General features: G+C 36.5%; 1 protein-coding gene across 2 annotated transcripts in view; it reads left to right on the top strand.

Annotated features, from left to right (window-relative positions):
• Window positions 1–6,171: 6,171 nt before the first annotated feature.
• LOC129775035 (galactosylgalactosylxylosylprotein 3-beta-glucuronosyltransferase P) overlaps window positions 6,172–21,566 on the top strand; it is a 128,311-nt gene continuing 112,916 nt past the window's right edge. Inside the window, exon 1 of one of the 2 annotated variants that reach the window (XM_055779206.1) lies at window positions 6,172–6,570. The gene's annotated coding sequence lies outside the window, so the exon portion shown is untranslated. Of the gene's footprint in view, window positions 6,816–21,566 lie in introns of both variants that reach the window. The other variant, XM_055779205.1, reaches the window with a different exon arrangement.

Below are 21,566 nucleotides of genomic sequence, written 5' to 3'. Positions count from 1 at the left end.
CAGTGATTGTAGCGGGGCCAGCATAAGTAGTGCATTGTTTGGGAGTAGTCGAGTAGACGCATTCATAAATGATGAAAATTTATCGTGAGCATAATTAGAATGGCTGTGTGTGTATCGCTGACAGTCAGTGGTTCACAATAGGACGAAGATCTCCCAGAGATTCAATGGGCTCGAATGGGTGGGAGAGCAAGAGCATAATTGCCTGGCGAGACGACGACAGAGTGAGAGTGAGTTACGATAACAGCTGGTGGAAAATCTGCGCAGCTGCGAGAAGGCAGTCAGTGTAGGAAATACACGAACGGCGATAGCAAAACAAGAACGAAAAGAGTTTTGAGAGCTGGTGGAAAATAAAAAGTGGATAAAAACTCATGCTCAACTCCAAGTGGGTTATGTTTAACTTCTAGAAAAACTCTCCTGCTGCGTACGACAGTGTTGTCAGAACAGAAAAATGAATTTATCTCACTGTTTGCCATTGATTTGTCAGTTTGTTTCTTCGATGCATATAATATACTTGATCTTTTATAACTTTGTGCCATGAAAATTTCAATGAAAAGTTACTCAGCCGTTACAGCACTATGTTTCATGGCTTAAATGAATATTAACGAAGATGAACGAATAGCGTATAGCGTCGGTAGCGACCAGCGTCAAGTAGTTTTCGTTATCCATCAAACCACGAAGTCGACTTCGCCGGAAAGATGTTATTCATCAACACCTTCAGCCGTTAAAACACGGCCGGTCCCGACTGATGCTTCCACACAAACATAAACATTTTGGTCGAGTTCATTCCATCGTTTGGTCGTTTGCTCCGACCTCCCACCCATTAGGCGTCGGAGCATTTTTGTAGAAGGCCTAATAAATGTAGGATTTTAGGAAAATTTGTTCCATTCTTCGGTAGTTTTTTCATCGTCATCCGGAATTAGTTCATTTAGTATATCAAACCATTCTGATCTCACCAAACACAAAGCATTGTCTGTCATCTATATCGATTTGATAGTGCGACCGATGTTTATGGTTTGCCTGAACTTACCCAAGATATTTGACGCTAGGGATCCTCGCAATAAATGCACTTTTAACCACTAGTAACAATCCGAGGGAGGAATGACTTCCTTTTGTATCTGGCGAGCAGCATTTCACATGTGATTTTTCGGGTTTCCTGTGTCTTTCGTTCAAGTCATGTGGAACCCATTTTTCGATCTTCTGGATTATTCCCATAGCCTTCAAACGTATGGAAATGGCTTTATGAGTAACAATCAATTGGTCGGTGGTAAGTCAGAGGGGACCAAGTCTCAAAATTTTAAATTTTGAGTTATTGATTACATTTGGTTAAGCATTATGTGAGCTACATACCACATTTATCAGATTTGGAAAATCACGCATACAGCAAGAATAACGAATCGAAATTGTTATGATTGATCAACGAAAATCCCTCATAGTATGCAGTCAGAGCGGACCATGTACAATTTACCATGGCGAAATGGCTCTATATAATGTGCAGACAGAGTGGACCATGTTTCAATCATTTTTATATTGAATTTAAACAATATCCAAGTTCCGGATTCAAACCAACAAAACATTTTCTTGAAACTAAGAGGTACCTTGTTGAAATGTGCTTGAACCCGTTAGTGTAAAATGTGCACATTCTGAGTATATCAAAAAATATACTTGGTCCTCCTGACTGAACGGATCAGAGAAAAATGCTGGTCTTCAGTGTGAATGATCGCAAAATGTACTATTTCAGAGTGCGATTTAGGCTGTAGCGATGACAGTGAATTTAAAGTTGACGATTCTATTGACGAATACTGTCTAAGATGATTGAAAATGGGAAGTTTATGTTTAACATGTTTGCCGCGCAATCCTATTCATGCCAACAGTAGATGGCAGAGACTATTATGCTGAACGCAAACAAATGTTTATGCAGTTCCAAACTCACAATCTTTCTCGCTCTAATTTTCATAGCAGAATGGCACACTTTGACTCACAACTGTTAATTCATTGAGAATTATTTCGAAATTGTTCAGTCATAGTGAACCAACTCTCAAAAAATGCTTCATTTGGCTCAGTCAGAATGGACCATGTACGTATAGGCAGCCGAATAACTGCATTTTTTGGCATGATACTTGATGTTTTTTACAATTATCATACGTAAAATTATTGCCAGAGAGTAGCGAACATTTCTGAGAACAATATTGAACGAAAAAATTAAATGCTTTGAAATTTACAGAGCATTAAACTTTATGTTGTTTTTCTCGAAATCATAAAAAATGTCACATGATCCGGTCTGACTTAACACCGACCAATTGATCCGCAAGTAGTGTTTTGTGTTTGAGCGTCATTTTTGTCCAAAAGTGGTTGCGGCTCGACTTTTTCGAAAGTTTTCCTCGCTTTTCGTTTCTCACGTCAGAATCACAATTTTTAAGTGTTTTGAACCGCTTATAGCACTGAAATTTTACAATGTTTAGCGTAAGATTAGGCATGCATTCGATGCGATTCTACTGTCGTTTTCTTCAATTGTTTGCATTAAATCAATAATGACTGCAAATCCTGCTTTTTAGGCATAAAAGTCGATGTTTTTCAAATCTATGCTATGAGTTGGATACGATTCCTAGATGTCAAAACAAGATAATGATGTCATCAATGCATTATGAAGAGGATTAAATTGATGACCAATTACAAATTCCCGTTTCATATTCATATACCGTGCACATCACAGCAAACATTAAATCGTATAAAATCTTCAAAGATGGAGACGATATACAGTGACTCAAACTCGTAATCGTACCCCACCATGCAGATCTTTTCCCACTACTTTTGAAGATCGATAATAAGCTTTCGAAACATTCTATTAATCATATATACATCATTTTAAAGCTTAAACCTTTAGCTTTTGGAATATTTCACGAACATATTGTTATCTTGACGTGTGTAGATGTAGTGGACAAAATTATAGAGAAGATGTAAAAAAATCGATTTCCTTCTGTTTTTACACAAATTTTGTGAATTAACACAATTTTTTGTCAACCAATTCAATAGCAAATCCATGAACCAAATCCAAATCTTACCAACCAGCTTTCATTTGATTCCTATAACGTGTCTGTAGGATCTTTTAACACAGAGAAATTTTTAGTTGAATGAAAAATTTCCCCTTCGTTTTTGATGATGAATAATTTAATAAACTTTCGTTTTCATGAGTTTGTGGGTAAGGAGTATATATAATATAAGAATGCGTACGGATGCGTGTGAGTATCATCACTCCTTGTAATCCTAGAACCTACAAACGCATGAAAACGAAAGAGTACGCATAGCATTATGAACTTCTGGTACAATATGCGTTGAAGTGCTCCTTTAATTTACTCCAAACATTGATCGACCGGCTAAAAAGACTGCTAAACGTAGCCATATGAAACGTTCTTATATGATTTTGGGATACACTAGGCCCTGCTAACATTAGAACTTACTGCAATATTTGCAAAATTACAGAAGATGTTCTAAAATCGTGGTTTCAGAACTTTTTAAAAAATTGTTGCAAAAAGATTTTTTTTGTCAAAGCAACAAATTAAACTTGTACAGAATTTATTTCCGTTTCCTTTCGATTTGCGGTGCGATCATTGTTTATTGAATTATTCATCATCAAAGACGAGGGAGGAATTTTTCATTCAAACAAAAATATCCCTGTATGGAAAAGTTCTATATGAACGTTAAGTTGGTTAGTGAAAAATTGTGTTCACAAAATTTCTGTTAAAACAGAAAGAAATCGATTTTTTATTTCTTCTCTATATTTTCGTCCACTACATCTACACACATCAAGATAACAATATGTTCGTGAAATATTTCAAAAACTAAAGGTTTAAGCTTCAAAATGATGATATATATAAAATTATCTTAATAGAATGTTTCGAAAGCTTATTTCCGATTTTCAAAAGTAGTGGAAAAAGAGCTGCATGGTGGAGTGCTATTTCGAGTTTGAGTCACTGTACATACATCCATGACAAATTTGGGTGAGCCGAGATACGATTTTTTGCGATTTTCGGCCAACAATTTTTTTTAAAGATACCATCGGATCTCGACGTTTTAAGCATTTTGAAGTCATTTGGCATCGAAAACATTTTTTCGATTTTCATAATTTCATGTACTCCTTCCTCGGGATATATTGGAGGGTTAAGTAATCAAAGTTTTGAGCGTTTTGAGACACCCCTAAATCATGTCCGATTGAGCTGAAAGTTTGCACAGATCATTATTTTGGGCCAATAAACGAAATGTACATGCTCAGTTTTTGAAATATGACATAACCATTTTCGCTGCCACACTAATATACGTATACAAAGCCGTGTAATACGATATTACGATGCTTGTCACACTAATATGCGACTTGGCCTGACAATGTCATATAACAATTTATAGAATGTACGTATATAAGACCACAGATAGCTATATTGCGGAGCTTGTTATTCTGATATACGATTTATTCTATATATGATATTGTAAATCGTGTTTTTGCATTTCATACGATTTTAGATACGGTTTAATATTGCTGGGTATGGGTTTAAAAATTAAATTGAGTTTGCAGCAACAAGGTTTGTATTGAAATTTGTGTTATAAGCGTTAATCTGGGAAATGTTGGGTATGTGTTTCAACAACGGTGCTTCGGGAAACGGGGAACGATATGGACACTTTAGAAGTGTTTGTGAATCCATCGAGAATTACATTTTGTAGCAACTTCTCATGTCATACAAATGAGATTTCCTAATTCCACGTACTAATGCAACTGCACATTTTGAATCAGTATTGCCACTTTGAGCTTCAATAGCATTCACCACATGAAGTGACAACACAACGGTACAGTTTCGTGAGTTACAAATATTCTATTTATAATAATTCTTATGTGGCCTTATTGCTCTTCGCCCTCGGTCAGACGGACCTCGACAATACCTCTAGTGCCTGTTCTAGTCACGGGGACTGTCTGCCTACAATACCTCTTCTTTTGACTAGTTCGAGCGTGGGATTCAGAGATCCCAAGGTTGGTCCACTAGGTCTTTTCTCGGAAACGCAAAGTAAAACCACCGATAAGCTTCCTAGTTCGTTTCCCAGGCTCATCATGCCCATTCCAAAATCCTGCCACCAAGTTTCTGGCAAGTCTCTATTGGCGTGTGCGGCATGGCATTGTTCTGGTGAAACAATTATTCTTCTATTCAACAAAGCTGGGCACTTTTGAGGGGTTGCTACCTTTAGACGGTCCATTTGTGTACAGTACAGATCCGAATGAAGAGCTTAATCCATACAAAATACACCACAAAACATTTCAAATATGTCTTGGCCTCCGTATACGCAGACTCACTGTGTTTCGTAAACGACCATTTCCGCGTGGTGTTGTTGTAGGTAATTCATTCTCCATCACTTCAAGTCGATGGGTCGATTTGATTGTGATTCAGCGGCGATTCTCAAATGGAAACTCGTATGGCACCCACACATCGAGTTTCTCTTTGTTTCTAACCTAATTTCAGTTGTTCCAAACGATTTTTTGTGCGATGTGCTCCTGGACCATAGAAACAGTGCTTACATGATGGTGACACTCGATGATTCCGATTCTGTTATCGACATTTTCGACACATTTGACATCAAAATCACCAGAAATAGCACAACGTAATCTAAGTTACCTGCGATTGGCTGTTACAGTGTCGCGATCATAAACGCCGTTCACAATGCAAGCTTTCTGGCTTGCATTTTCGCCTTTATCGAAGAAAACTAAGAAACGAGCTAAAATGTTCTCTTTGTTGACGTCCCTTTTCAACACAAGTGAATGAATCAAATCGAAAACAACAAAAGATTTTTAATGTGAAATGTAACCTTTTCAACAAGCATAAATCTGAAATTATTCGAACGATATTTTGTGAGATACGGATCACTACAGACAGCTATCTGACACCGATGGAAATATTCAAAACCACTCAATAAAAATAAGGGAATCAATAAGAAATTAAGAGTACATACGAAAATTAAGATAAACCATCCGCCAGCACTGATTGCCCCGGCACTTTGAGTGCCACTATCAACACCACCACGCGACCGGGGAAAACACCGAAGGCGAGGGCACTCAAACAAAACCAACGAACCGCGGCGGAACCCATATCAACTCGTCCACCCAGACAACAGCCATACGGTCTGTTTGGCGAGCTGAGCTCAGCGCTCTGGGTATCAGTTGGTTAGCAGCTTTGATCAAATCGAGACGCGATAAATTTGCCGCGGCACGACGATACCGCTAAAAAGAACCACTTCCGGTCGATAGCTAGCCAGGCTGAGAGTGAGAAGAAGAGTGTCTCCTGGGCAGCACGGGGTGCGCCGTGAATGGGGTTAAGTGTTTTCAAAACAGAGCATAAATTGTGAGCATTTTCGTTGTGTGTTGGGTGGACAACAAACGGGCTAAAATTAAGTTTATCGATTCGCGGTGAGCGCGAGAATTCTATTGTTGTGAATCTGGAGAAAACATAAATAGTGCAGTCTTACGGCGGAGGGTATGAATTCGTCCTGTCCAGGGTGTGTATTGGCGAGAAGCGAGCAGTTGTGAATTGAGGAAAGGTAATGCTATGCCACAACATTCAATGCAGCGAAAAGAGCACTGTGGATAGAAGTGAGGAAAATCGTTCTGGGAAAAGTTGTATTAACTTACCTTCTGGTTGTTGGTGTGTATGTGGGAGTGTGCGAGGCAGTGTTTTCCATAGTTAGAGCATATTCTCTAGTGAGAGGGTGTGAGTATAGTGTTGTTTGTGCGACAGGACCTGTCTGCCTGGCCGAATCTAGCAGGAGGTGTGTCTGTGTACAAGGTACGTTTGTTTGGATAAATGCAGTAGAGTGCAGATTGTCTGCCAAGTCCCCCAACTGCAGCAACTGTCTGGACTGATGTGGAACTGGATAAGGGATCTTTCAAGGTCCACTTCGTTACTCTGCGAAAATTGCGACATCCGTCTGGGGGTCACTTTTCGACGGTTCTCTTAACATTAATGTTTATTATTTCATATATTCGGGCTGTCTAGGCAAGTTTACGACAGTGGTAAAGAATTTTCTGAATGAAAAAGACAAACCAGACAGGGAAAGGCAAACAGTCTTTCTAGGGCTTGACCGATTGTGTGCGCTGCACGATGTAATGATCTGATAAATTGAATCATTATGGCGAAGGTAGAATAATTCAGTTGATCCGACATCTATCCAGCAGAACGGCACGGAAATAAGGAGAGCACAATGTTGAGTTTGCTATTTTGCCTTTCCTTTTTGCGCCATGACGGTTTTATCACTCGTAAATTGGATACATTCAAAAAGGCATGCAACTAATAGAACTAATTGGATCATGGCCGACGCTGCCCGGATAATGAAGCTGCCAGAAGATTTTTGAAGAGGTATTCTGTTTTCAATGAGCAATGAAACTCAAACTCGAGTCAAGTGACTTGGCGAATAAAATAGAGGAGCAAAATGCGACATCGACATTTTTAAATGAGTTTTGAAACATCATTATAAGTTATTGCATGAAGATAAGATACATCTTATTCCAGCCATCCCATGCCAAACCAATATAGTGGTTCTCAGATTTTCGTCAAAAGTGGTAATTTTGTTCGTTATAGCAAAACATTAGACCGGGGATATCTACAGAATGATCTGCATTTATACAGATTTTTCAGACGTTTTGAAGCCTAAAATCTGTAGATACTGATTACAGTTTTTTTTGTTTTTATACAGATTTACAGATTTTCCAAATTAACGATCCAATATTAGTTATGGTTTGATTTCAATAATATTTTTCCCAACTCACCAACTTTATTCGTATAGTATTCGAATCAGTCTGAATGAGAATGATTTTGGCATTCATATGTAGCATGTAGTACTGCAGTACTGTAGAAAAGATGCAAAAGTCTGCGTCATCGGTCTGCTTTACAATAAATACATAACACTGTTATTTTTTTCCTACTAAAGCAAATTGATTGCGAATTTTGACGTAGATACCATCAACATTGTCAAATTAATAATAACTATGCCAATCAATGATACCAAAGTTAAGATTATACTTCAAAATTGACCTTATAAATTTAACCCTTTGCGGTTGTATTAAATTTCGAAATATGTTATTTAATTATTTTACAGTGATGTATAACTTTAATTAGATTATGATTGGATTATGAAAGATGAACAATTTCATTTTTTGTAAACTTATGAAAACAATGTTTTTATGTTTATGTTTAAAAAAAATTGCTATAATTCTTCTTCGTTTGGCGAAATGCATCACAAAAATAATTAGTTTGGTGTCTTACGCCGTTTATCTTTCTGTTTGAACATACATAACAATGCTCTTTACATCTACACAGTATTGCGATACATGGAGTTTTCCATTAATCCTTTTCTCAAGCATGGATGACAAATTTTGTTTTATACTGAGTACCGTTATCTATTATTCATAGTTACATCGTTTTGGTTCGTAAATGACTTCACAAGACATCAAAATTCGTTTAGAAAAAGTGTGAACTGATACATTGCATCATAAATTATAATATTATCATACTTCGTTGCTGTAGTGGCTAAGAGTAGACAAACGAACGCAAAGAGTCAATACAGATTTCGATACAGATTTTCTTGAGCTTGAGCTTGAGCTTGGGTAGACTGTACAGTTCGTAGTTGCTCTCCGTGATTGACCTGAATCATCCAAATTGCACAAAGAACACACAGAATGACGCTTGGGACTAGCAAATCATTCTCGTTGTGCAATTTTCGGTGATTCGAGCTGGCCAGGGGAAGGGAAGGAATGTTAGTATGATATTCGCCGCCCGAAGGCCATAAAGGTCGCCTCTATAGTGTGGTTCCCTAGCGTTTATCATGGAAGGGATAGTTGTTAGTAGGAATGGTTAAGAATAATCAGGATTCACTGTGGTAAGTGATGTGATTATGTAAATGCGAGCTATTGACTACTCGACGAAACAAAAACCCTAGAAAATTCCATGAAACCAGATTGTCTGACGAATTTATGAAATTACAACGAGATGAAGTTTGAGGAACAACATTGCTTTATTGAGGATAATGTGTATGTAGATGTATCCCCAGAGTTGTTAATGTAGGAATACGTTTCAGAGTGTAAAATTACTCAAGTGAAAATTTTTGAATCCACAGTCAATATAACAAGGTTTTATATAAAATTTGTTTGTCTGATTCAAAACAAAATCAACTTTAATGATGGTGTCTAAGCACTGATTGCCGCAGTACACTTTATCGATTGCGGCACCTTCTTTATCACTCTCTATCACGTAAAAATAAACTTTCGGCAACCGTAAAATGCCTCCACAGAATTTGCCAATCACTTTTCTTTCCAGATTAAAATACTATCAAAATCCTTCCGTTCGCTATTGATTTCAACTTGTCTATTTCGTCTCTATTTGTATATTGGTTTTGTTTTCTCTTGTGTTCATATTTACAATTGTGTTTTGTTGTGTCTGTGTATGGTAAACAATGCGTGTTTAACTGTCAGTCGTTGGGTTCGCACAGTGTGTGCGGCGTGTAAAAACTGGTAAGTATTTCATTGCAGGTGTATCTTATATTCTAGGTGTGGTGAGTGCGTCGTGTAGGTGAGTATATATTTACAAATTTCATTTATATTTCAGGTGAGTATTGAACAGATGGGACTATGGTAAATATATCTATAACCGTACTAAATATGATAAAAATTAGGAAAACCTCAACAAGTCTTCCACTGCTGATATGCTTTCATCATTTGTTGAGTAAACATTCATTCCAAATCATGGATTATGAATTCAGTAAAAATTTGATTATTCATTTCTCTGCTATTGACTGTAGTGATGCTGTAGGTTTTTCGGAAAAAATATAAACGATCAAAAAGTCAGATGAAACACTAGCATTTCCGCTTATGCGAGGATTTATACCATGCTCAATAATTCTTGTACATATCCGGTCTTCGCCCGAAGAAAGATATACTCTATTTCTGATGGGATTTGGAATGGATTCTGTATTATGAGCTACTACCAAGCAACCTGTTTCTAACAGGTATGGCTCGCAGCAGTTTTCAACGAGGAAGCAAACATGTTCTGGAAGAATAGAATATTTAAGCTGTGTGAAAGATGGCGAAAGATTGTGAAACAGAACTATGGATATAAAATTAAGTTATAATGCTTTGATTGATAATGATGTTTTTGTTTTCTCAAAAATCGACATTACCTTTTCGGACAACCCAATATGAGCTATCCCGATTTATCCTGATTATTTTCATTCTCCCTGATTTTTTAAAATTATAGTTGGCAACCATGATCTCATGTGTTACAACATGCGGCAGAGATTATCTTTAGGTTAGGCTGAGAAGGAAAACCTGTAAAATCGATACATTTTATATAATATATTATATTAACCCTTTGCGGTCGGAATTAATTTCCCTTGGAAAGGATTCTCTTATATTTCCACGCTAATAATATTTTGCTCATACCGAGCAGATTTCGATACAGATTTTCTAAGGAAAAAACTCAGATAAAAATATATTTTGAGACCAAAAACACATATTTTATTATGGCAACCTTGCATTAGACTCATATTTTGATTTTTTTTTCATTAGTATTTTCCAAAAATGACTTTTTTGAAAATTCATAGCTTTTGAACTTTGAACTTTTGAATTTAGACTATCAAAATATCAAATTGAAGCCAATGCACTAATCTTAAATACTAAAATTCCTAAAAAATGATTTTGTTCCCGTAATTATTAATTATTAAAAAAAACTAATACATTTTTATAGTTTACATGGTCTTGGGTCAAGGGGGCTATATTTTTTATGTTTTTTCTTGAAAGCTGTGTATTACGAAAGGGAAATATTTTTCCCTTCTACAAAAATTGTTATCAATTATTCAATTATTATTGAATCGATATTTTTTTACTGAGTGTCGAAACAAAACATATGTCCAAGGCAGTAAATGTGTTTCTGAACGAATGAAAAAAGAACTGTCAAACATGGTCCGGTATGACTTAACACCGACCACATAATAAACTTGTGCTTCACAAGTAAACGAAATTGTTTCGTAGAATACCATAACTATTTATTTTACTTTTCTGATAATTTTTATTGTGTTTTTTGTATTACAAAGCAATAAATAAAAAAAAAACCGATATAATAAACCTAACTTTTCGTTTATTTACTTTTATGGTCCATAGAGAAAAACATTTCCCATGAAATCATAGGAAATTTATACACCCTGCTTTGTTTTTCTGGTGATATTCTCTTACTTTACATCCACAATAGCAAAAATATTGTGTTGTATTGGCATATTTAGTCTTGGACATCTTATGGTCCTGAAAGGGTTAAGCACCGCCTTTTATCGACAGATCGCAGATATATTCGCATCCATCAATAGGAAATATTTCTACGCACATTTTGTGTTACAATAAAGAAAATTACACAGTCTGAAAAAGGTCATGCCCTATCTAAATGAAAATTCCGCGTTCTAATTGGACGATTGACACAAGCAGTTGGACTGTAAAAAGAACAAGTAATGAAGCGATAACATTTTGCAACATGTCACGTTGCAGAAGGAGATTTTTTCTGAAATGTATACCTTTGTTGCTTAGTGCTGATTATATGGGGTCGGTTTCACACATGTCACGTTGCGAACTTTTAAGTTCAAAGCCTCAATAAAATAAAAAAAATGTTAAAAGCGTGCCACATTGCATCTGGCGATAGGTATACATTATTTGACGCATTGATACTTTTTTTTAACTTTCACTCTAGGCAACTATCAACCAACGTTATATGCTGAGACTACGGCCTAACCCATTAACGACCAAACTGTAAAAAATATTCTTCGACGAAAGCTGTTCGCGCCCGATTCGACCGCTCCGGAATGACGTCATCGATGCACACATTGAGCGCATGCGCGGGGTAGATTTATTTCATTCCGACAGCACCGCGCACCGAATTGCATCGCCAGCGCCACACGTTCACTTTCACATAAAATGAGGTAGCGGTCGAGAGATGATTGAGTTTAAAGCCTCTTAAAAACAAAGAAAGAAGAAGAAGAGATGATTGAATTCAGTTTTTACGCGTTATACACACAACATCGCTAAATAAAACCTAGGAGAAAAGTACCAGTGTTTTTTGACTTCCATTCTGCACTCTTGCTTTCCGAGCAAACCTTCACACCATCGATATCTGGCTAGTAGACTGCTGTGGAAACCATATCCTGCCTTTTTCAAGGCGAAAAAAGAGTTTTATTTCCACACAGTTGACCAGTCTTCCACTTATACAGTGCACTGCCTTGGCGCTGAAGAACGCGCCAAGAAAAGCCATTGGTGTAATTTTGACTATCCCTAATCCCTAAAAATAAACCCTAATGTTCAAGAATATATTTCCGATTATCCATTTTCCTAGGAATGACGAAAAATATAAATATAAAAAACGACGTTGGGTAAAACCTGCATTTTTTTCCCTGCAGGAGGTTCAATGGAATTGTCTGTTTTCTAAAATGTGTGCTTTTTATGAAAGTAATACTGTGGAAAAGTTTACATATTTTTGTATTTTATTAGGTTTTGTTATTTATTAGGTTATTTTAGGTTAGATCAATTCCATCCCAAATCAGCTGGCCGCTGACCCGACCCTCCTCGATTGTTTTTAAACTTGGTACTTATGATCAGGGCTCAGCATAGTCATAGTCAACTGAGGACAGTCGGCTGACTAACCGACTGACTATATCCGTAGTCAGTTAAGGCTGATTATGACGATGCCAGTCAGCGCTCTAGTTCAAGTATCCAGTGAACAGAAAACAGACACTCTGTTCAAGTTACTTGTACCAGTATCGAACAAGTAATTGGCCTAACTTAAACAGAAAGCCTGTTCTCTATTCACTGGATACTTCAATTAGAGCGCCGACTGGCATCGTCTAAATCTGCCTTTAGTAATGGCTTTTGGCTTCTTCACGCAGTTTCTCCGCCAAAACGACTGAACAGTCAGTCGGGCGTTTAGTCGCTATCTCCCTCTACCGACTCGACTATATCAATTTATTCTTCCCAGTCAAATTGTCCTCATTGCATTTTGAAGTGACTTCCCCCAAAACGAATTCGTTCCTCTCTCTCTTTCCCATCTATCTTTATGCATGCATCGATGTTTGAGTTTACCGACGCTACAGGTGAGCTAGATTTTTTTGTATCGTACACGAAAATTACTCACACGTATAAAATAGCGTGCTGTGTGTGCGCTATTTTGCACGCCTAATACTAACTAATACTAACGTGGAGACCTTCATAGCATACTTGATAAATGTCTACGTTCGTTGGTTTGAGTTCACGATTGGTAGAAAATAAACCGTCCATTGATGGGGTAACTACTTTTTTGGATCAGGAGTTTTCGTTCCTCTTTATATGGACGTACAATGAGATTGCATACGGGGGTACAAAATAAGTGTCAGGGGGAAATGGAAATGTGGATTGAAGTCAGTTGAATGAAGAGGCAGATTTGTATTCATTAGTCGAGTCAGTTAAAATAACCACTGACTGGACTAGTTCACCAGTCATCCTCGCTAGTCAACGCTAGTCAATTCATTTTCTAGTCAAGTCATTTTTTTGTTGGCGGTGACTGCCGAGGCAGCTCTAGTCGAAGCGGAGCTACTGGGAGTAGAGTTGGTCTTCATTTTTCACCGTCGAAGATTTTGGGCCCTGCTTATGATGGAAACTACCCAAAATCACAATTTTCATTATTATATGACTAATTTAAATTACATCTGATTATTGAAAAGGGTGTAATGAAATCATTGATCTTTCTTTAAATTGTAACTCAAAATCCAGATGTTCGATTGAAATATGATGTTTAATAAAGTTGTTGGAAAATAAATGAACCATTTAGAAAAAAAAAAACATTTTTTAAAATATTACTCAAAAATTTAATTCAATATTAAAAACCTTCATATCTCAAAACAAACCACCCCTCCCCTCCACCTTTTAACAGTAGATTTAAAATGTTCTTCTTCTTCTTCTTAAATGGCACTAACATTTCTAGAGGAACTTCGCCGTCTCAATGTTGTATTACATGCGTCATTTTTATTAGTACCTAGTTGAGATTTCTATGCCAAATAACACTCCTTGAATGCTTTCTGAGTGGTAAGCTCCACAACACGCATTACCGCAGTGCAAGTCGAAGAAAAATTGTTCGACGAAAAATTCCCCCAACCAGAACGGGAATCGAACCCGAACCCCCGGCATGTTAGGTGTGACGTTAACCACTCGGCCACGGGAGCCCAGCGCACGGATTTAAAATGTTATTTTTCTTAAATAAACCATTTATTTTCTAACAACTTTGTCAAACATCATATTTTAATCGGACATTTGGATTTTGAGTTACGATTTTCAGAAAAAAAAGTTCAATATTTCTGCATACGCCATTATAAAAAATAAGTCGTAACTAAAACTGGTCATATGATAATGAAAATTGTTATTTTTGATAGTTTCCATAATTTGTACCAAGTTTCTATAAAATCGAAGAGGGTCGCGTAAATTTGATGTTTTTCGGCTGATTTCTCCTCCCCAAATCAGCCGTTTACACTTTTCGCACATAGTCGCTTTAAACCGAGTCTGTTGCCCAATAAAGTTAAACACAATTGAAAGAAACAGTGGTGAGTGAAAGCTAAGGAATTGAGCTTTCATTTGGTTGTTGTTCGATTTTTTTAAAGCTACAACAAAATCCCGCATCAGGGCCACCAAAGAATCTACGAAGAATCGCTTCAACTACCGTTTTGACGTCGAAGCAAATCCACTGTGTCAAAGCACCTGAAGCGTACATTATTCAGTTTCTTCTATTTCAATGTCACACCATGTGTTTATGTTTATGTAAGTATGCATTGTTTACGACTGTCAATATTCGAGAAGCAAACGTTACAAATTGTTGTTACACTGCAATCCGCACAAACCCTTTCCACCGCATGTTTGTTTGTTTACTAACTAATAAACCAACCTAATCGCAACGGTAAACATGAAGACCCCAGCTCGAAAAAGCCGGCCCGATTACCATTTATATGGCCACCCCGCAAAGCCCGGCGGTTCCCCGACCTGTCGTCCTCAGCCTGTAGCAAGGACCGAAGGCAAGACAACTGCAAAGTCAAAACAAACTTTGCATAAGGTACAGACAAGCAGAGACCGAGAGACAGCAAACGTACAGGAGCCGAGTTTGTTTTTTTTATTCGGTCGCCAGGAAATAAAGTTTACGTGGGGCACCTGCTAGGCCACTGTCATTCGTTGTATTGTGAGAGCAAACAGTCACCTAGCAGTTGCCGCCAAGTTTGACCCAGTTAGGTTTGAGCAGCAATCAAAATAGAAAATATTGCTCAAAAATAAAAATAAAATAATTCGGGAGAAGAACTGGAGGTAGAAGACAGAAATAATCTCAAACAATATACGTCATAGCGAAACTGATGGGAAATCTAACAGGTATTGCACTTCTAATGCATCCCTCGTTGACACTGAATCCAAAACGTGTAGAGACATGTGATTGTGGAACTAGAAAAATTAAAGACGATTTCTAAAGTAACGCCCACATTGTCTACTAAATTTCAAGATGACGTTGGTCCCACCGGACGTCACCAGAGGCATTGAAAATGCACCGATGGAAGAATTTTTAGCTCAAACTGTCAGTAGCGAGTTCGAGTCGAAGGTGGCCTTCCTCGTAGGGTAAATGATTTTGGTTTGTCCAATTTAGGGTGCAGTAAATGCAAATCGATTTTTCTTCATGAAAATCACATATAATCAATACGAGTTTGAGTTTGTTGAAAAGCCCCAAGGTTCTAGTTGCTAATACTACCATAAGGCGTTGAACTTATTCAAATTTTTATATTTTTTAACGATTTTCCTCAGAGAGAAATTATGATCATGGTTTGTCCAGCTCTGAACATGGTTTGTCCAAAAAATGTCCGGTTTTAGAAACCAGAAAAACCATTTTTGAATGGAAAATTTAGAATTTTCAAGTAGATGTTGCATTTATCATTGTTTGATTTTAAAGCCATCATATTGATCCATTCATAATTTAGGCTTTCTTCAGAATATTGCCTTTTTTGGGCAGTTTAAAAGTGTTCACCTCAACACATTCAACACAGAGACACTTTATTTCTGTTATGCGCGAAAGACATAATTGCCATAGAAATCATGTGGACAAAACAACACTGATGGATCGGACAGCTCATGATCAGAATTGAGTTCATCTAAATGTGTTAATTACATGGTTTAGCTATGTAAATCTGATACAAATTGTGTGCAAGCATGATGTTTACAATATTTGTAAGTGTTTAATCCAGAAAAGGTCTGATTACGTGCCAAATAATCGTCTGGTGATTGATTGAAAGCTAGCTTAAATGAGGAGCGCATTGACACCAATAGAAGGTGGATTTTACAATCCTTTAAAACATGTGAATCCGTGAAGATATACTATAACACTACTGTAATTCATTAAAAAGTACTATTTTATTTGTATGTTTCGAAACATTCCAATACCTGATTTGAGAATTAGAGCATTCAAAAAAGTGGACAAACCAATATCATATTTTCAACCGTACAAACCAAAATCATTTACCTTATGTGTATGCACTTTTCTGTCTCTATGCTATATGTAAACGCCACAGCGGCACTGTCGCATGCAACCAAACGACGGAAACATGCTGCAGCATATGACTCGGTTCCCCGCATGTGTTTCGTCGCCCAGACAGTGGGCATAATTCACTGCGGGACTTTCGCTTGGATCGCGCGAGTTGGGTCAATGAAATATGCTGCAGAGAAGTAGCGAGAGCGTGATTAGAGCGGGTGTTGGATCACAACACGATAGTGTATTAATTATTCTTTCAGTAGAATTGCGTCCCGGTAGGCTGTATGCGTCAGTAGATTGGCTGTATGCAAACATAGTTGAATTTGTCGCAATACTTAATGCTTAAATGATTTTGATGAACGGCCAAGCAATATTCTCCTGAATTTGTCGCCCTATCAGTACGAGGGATGATCAAATTGTTTTGAGACAAGCGATCAACAGCGTTGAAAGGTACAACGTTTTAAAAAATATACAGTGACTCAAACTCGAATTCGTACCCCACCATGCAGATCTTTTTCCACTACTTTTGAAAACAAACTTTCGGAACGTTCTATTTAGATAATGGTAAATACATCAGTTTAAAAATTATACATTTTTAATTTTTGTCCATTACATCTACAAACACCAAAATAATTATATGTTCGTAAAATATTCCAGAAGCTGAATGTTTAAGCTTTAAAATGATGTATACACTATTATCTGAATAGAATGTTTCGAAAGCTTGTTTTCGACTTCCAGAAGTAGTGAAAAAAGATTTGCATGATGGGGTACGAATTCGAGTTTGAGCCACTGTAATCCTGTTGATATTCAAACAATGGTTGTGTTGTTCACAATGTTGTTTTTTACGTTGCACATCTCGAACGCGCTGATGTAATTTGATTATTAGTAATTGTACATACAAAGAACAATAAAAATATGTACTAGTATGTATTTGCTCTCAAATACAAATACTTCAACTCTATGACCAGCATTACGAATACCTTAAACAGTTTTCAACGAGAAGACAAACATGTTCTGAAAACCGGGGACAATTTGATCAATTGTAAAATTTATAAAATATGATTATTTCCGTTTTTTTAACTTTATATCCGAATAAGTAGTACAGGTGCTAAGGCTACAGATTGTTATGGAATGTTTTGTTAAACAAACCGTAAGCGTTAATTTGGAAATATTTAGCGAAAAATTTCAGAACCTTGCTTCGGGGTGAAATTGATCAATCTCTCTTTTTCGTGATTTTCTAGCATTTTCTGCATAAAAATGTTTAGAAAATAATTGATTTCTCCTCATACGGTCATTTGGATGATAATTCACTGGTTTAAGGATACAAAAACCTGATTTAATCCACCTAAAGGTATGCTCATGCAATTCCATAATTCGATCTAAAAACTGATCCGATCCTAATGTGGCCAAAAATCCTTGATATGGCCATCAATGTGTTAGTTTTGACCACCCAAGATGTTCGATATGTCGAATCATGGGATTTGGTTCTGACCATTCATGGTGCTTATTTTGTAAAGCAGTTTTTTTCTCACTTGTTTGAATAGAAATTACAAATACTATTTCAACCCATAAAGTATCGGCTAGGAGTGAATTAATATATTTAGCGTCTATAAATATTGTTTTGATGAATTGGAAATACTACCTTGATCAAAAAGTTCGTAGAATTTATTCGGGAAATGAAAAATACAAGCTGAAACGTGTTTACCGTAGTTAAAGATGGAAACGAAAATGCTATTCAAAAAAATATACAATTAAATAAGTGATTCGTTGACAGCCATTCACAAAAAGAATCTTCAGATGATTATTGAACATTTTAGATAAAAATGTTAAAAATTTGAATGTATAATATCTGTGAAAATATATGGCTATTTTCAGTAATACGTTTGATTAATTTCACTCCGGTGACCAATTTGTCGGAGTTCTACCAAAACGAACCAAGCACCAAAAACATTATTTTGAGATATTTCAATTTGATGTTTGGGCTCCCACTAATTGACTGTGTCATATCAATTCTATTATTTTACCGCTCACGTGTTACTAACAGGATGTCAAACATAACTCACTTTCATGCTGTAAGCATACATCTTCGTCAATTTCTGATTTACATCCTCTAGAAATATGAAAAAAAACAAAGTTATGTTGTAGCTAGACACGCAAAACTTCGTTCTCTTTACAGCCAGAGCGAACCAAGTACATGCTAGCTATTAACATAATATCATTACACAACACATTAGTATTTTGTAACGGCTCTTGATTTATCTCATGAATGGTATATATATATTGACACACTTTTGCTGTTTTCGACAAAATATTACCTTAATAAATGAAAATGAATTGATTGAGGAACGCATTACACTTGGTTCGTTGTGGTTGAACACAATTTTTGTAAATGCAGATCAGCGCTTCTACATTTCATGGCAGCCCTTAGGCTATCTTACTTGCCAGATCTCGACGACATCTGATTCCAGGAGCTGTCCGAAACAGAAAAATCTGTTAAAGATTCGAATGGAGAAAACTTGGAGAAAACGATCACTATATGGATCGTTCATATTGTGGGTTTATGGTTCAATGCAATTTCATTTTTTTACAGTCTGCTACACATAATTTTTATTTTGGAGCTGTTGTGAATTGTCCGAATGACATGTTCAGTTTTACAGTCGATAGATTATTATTTTCTGCATTCAATGGTGTAAATTTAGATGAAAATGGTGCTTGGTTCGTTTTGACACAACCCCGACCAATTTACCCCCGGGTGACGGTACTTTTGTTTTCCCGAAAATCCGCATTAACTTCCCGGACAACCGAATATGAGCGATCCTGATTTCTTTCTGATTTTTAATTCAATTCTTCCTGATTTTTGAAATTTATAGTTGGCAACTCTGATCGTTAGCCCAAAAACAAGCAGAGATATGAACGAGAAACAATGATAGGGAATAAAGCAATTATAAGGAAATAGAGGGATCGGTTTAGGACTACTTCTCGCATATTACAAAATTATTCAAACAATTCTTCAATAAGCGTAAAAATGCTCCGCGAATATCTAGATGAGATATTAGCGGAAGAAAGTATGTTCGCCTGGGCCAGGGATTCCCAAACAGCCAAATTTCTTCAAAAATTTTATCTTTATCTTTTTCATACAAAATACATACCAGTTCAAAAACTTTGCGGTTGGTTGAGTGATTAAACTTGACATCATTTCCTCATCAATAAATAAACATAAAATTAAATAAATGTCAAGTGTAGTTAATAATCACAAATTACAACAATAATACTTTTTACTAAAATATTATTCATTCTTATAACAAGTTGGTTCGCGAAACACAACTTAGTAGGTTTCGCCATTCATTACCTCGCAAATTGCGATTTGGTGTCATTTTCCTCTACATATAAGTGGATAAGTCCGTCGATAAGTATTATTGACCAGCTGACCTCGCGAACTTCGTCCCGTCCAAAATTAATTTTTGATATAAAAATCACAGGAGGTTTGTGTCCGAGACACGACCGCATAGTTGACGTAGGATTCCGTTAGGCTATCTGTTGATTTTGGATATGTTTGAAGAATTACATCGTTAAACTCTTTGATAATGATTTGGTGGCCCTGAGAAGGGCAATTTTGTTTGGTAGTTGGGTATTGTTTGTTCACTCCACCAGTGTTGACCGAGTGATGATGACAAAAGTAAGGTAAACAGTCGTTGGGTGGTACGTATCAGATAGAAGATGCCGAAATGGAATGAGATATGATGAAAAACGCCCTCTGTGACCCTAGGCGAGATGCCTTCTGTGTTATGTATGGATGAAATAAAGAAAAAAAAACTTACCAATGTAATATAAGATAATTACCAATACCGAACACAATTATCAATTTTTTTCATCAGTAAAAACATGTTATTTTAATATAGAGAAAACATATTAGAAAAGGAAAAAGTAATTTTCTTTTATAATTTTCACTTTCTGAGTGTTTATTCAACCCTATACGAATTCTAATTGGCCTAACAACACCTAATACTTTATGTAGAGCATATGGGAAATCACTTTCTCGAATATTTCTTCATTGTTCCAATTTTTTCTCGGCACATGAACTTTCCTTGGGTGAAAATGAACACAACAAAACAGACAGCTTAAACCGAACGACCCGTTCTCGAGCGGGAACATACTTGGTTTTTATTTATGAAAATCGAAATAAATCATTGAAGTTCCAAATTTAAATTTTATTTGCTAGAATTAATCGAATCACTCACCCTACTTGCAATATAAAAATGCCACCGACTTGTATATATTTGAAATGCCGAAAATGCCTTGGGCATATTGGTTTTGATATCTCTGTTAATGAAGACATTTCGGTGGGAACAAAAGTTCCCCCTACTTTCATGTATTTGCAATGTCGCTTTCCCCCAGGCAGCTTGGTTATGATGTCTCTGTTAGGGAACACATTTCGGTAGGAACAAAAGCTCCTCCTACTTTCATCTATTTGCAATGCCGATTTCCGCCAGGCAGCTTGGTTTTGATGTCTCTGTTAGGGAACCACCGCATGTGTCGTCAATTTTGACCAATTAGAAGTGGATGTTTCCGTTAGAATAGGGGTTGAGATTTTTCAATTGTTCAATAGTTAGTTTCATGACAAATATTATTTTATTCAATATAAAAAATTGTTATGGAGTGCCGAAATCGATTGACGCAAAAATTTCAACAATCCATCATGAAATGACTGAGCAATAAGCGTTTGAAATTGGACAATTGTCACGATGTGCTCGATTTTCGATTTTCAATTTGTACCCCAATATATTCCCGAAAGACGTAATCCTACGTCAATACTTTCAAATATTCACGTTTTCTTACTAAGCGAACGTTCGTGGATCCAATCACAGAACACTCCATTGATTGATTACGCTTTGACCCTTTATAATTTCTTTTTAACAAATTTATAAATTTGTTACTTTTCATACTTCTACCAAAATTCGTCATTAAAACATAAAATTATTTTCAGAC

This window comes from Toxorhynchites rutilus, chromosome 3, assembly GCF_029784135.1.
Source record: "Toxorhynchites rutilus septentrionalis strain SRP chromosome 3, ASM2978413v1, whole genome shotgun sequence".
Classification (NCBI taxonomy): domain Eukaryota; kingdom Metazoa; phylum Arthropoda; class Insecta; order Diptera; family Culicidae; genus Toxorhynchites; species Toxorhynchites rutilus.
This window is presented reverse-complemented; position numbering and strand designations above follow the sequence as displayed.